Consider the following 1,216-nt stretch of genomic DNA (forward strand, 5'->3'; position numbering starts at 1 on the left):
ATAAGGTCGTGAACCCCCGATTCCATTATGGAGCATTCATAAACATTCTGGCTCACCTTGAAGGAATTAGTATATAAGGTGAGTGTATACAATAAAAAACAACAATGAATCGTAATTAGGATCATTAGCTTTAGGATCTTTAGACTTAACTCATCATCATCACTATCATGCTCATAATATATCTCGTTTCGTATCTCGTAGCGTGAAGCTCTTTATAATCATGAACTCATAATTGCCGGAGATATGCGAAAGTCATGGGAAAATAGGAGAATTCATGCCATTGAGTCTATAATGCCTTAGAAGGAAGGTAGCCCATACATACCTTTTCGTTTGCTATTCTATCGCTTGATCGTTCTCCTTCAATGCTCGCGTTTCTACCTTCAAGAGAGTTCGTATTAACATTAGTTAATCGATCACATGAACATGCTCAACTAAAGTTAGAGAAAATTGGGCAGCATTTCCTTTGTTTATGCAACTTTCCCCATATCATGTATCAACTCCCAAACGTCTATAATACATTCATAATATAGTAACCAACAATCTTCATTCATCTACATTATCCACATTTCACAATTTTACTTTAATTTATCCATAATCATGGTCATAGTACACTAGTACGTTTTCTCACATATAATGCTTATCCCATGTTCTTAATGTCATTTATAACATATTTATAATCCTGACATACGAGAATCACATTGATTCGTTGCCTACTACTCAAATGTCATTATTCTCATCTTTGTAACCCATTTTCTATCTCTTTCATAATCTAAGTCTTTCAACCTCTCAATACCTTAAACAACATGGAATGATCATAAAACTTACCTTTGATAGTGTGGGAATGAGCTTTGAGTGGAAATACTTCACTTGAGCCAAAACCCTAGTTCACTTCCAATGGGATTTCTTGACTTGGATGAACTCTAATGAGTTTCTTACACTTGATTCTCTTGGTTTGATGAAGTTGATCATAAATTTCTCTTGAGTTCTTGTGGAAGAAGGGTGGAGAGCTTTCTAGAGTGTTCTTGAAGTGGAGTGAGAAAATGAAATGAAATAAATGAGGTTGAGTCCCTTATATCAATTTTAAAAATCTGACCCGACTCGGTTCTACGGACCAACATACGGTCCGTATAATTTATATGGACCGTATGTATGGCCGTATATTTGGTCCAGTGAAAGTCCCCATTTTGGGCAGAACATACGGCCAAACATACGGCCA

The sequence above is a fragment of the Lycium ferocissimum genome, unplaced genomic scaffold, assembly GCF_029784015.1.
Source record: "Lycium ferocissimum isolate CSIRO_LF1 unplaced genomic scaffold, AGI_CSIRO_Lferr_CH_V1 ctg10842, whole genome shotgun sequence".
NCBI classification, from domain to species: domain Eukaryota; kingdom Viridiplantae; phylum Streptophyta; class Magnoliopsida; order Solanales; family Solanaceae; genus Lycium; species Lycium ferocissimum.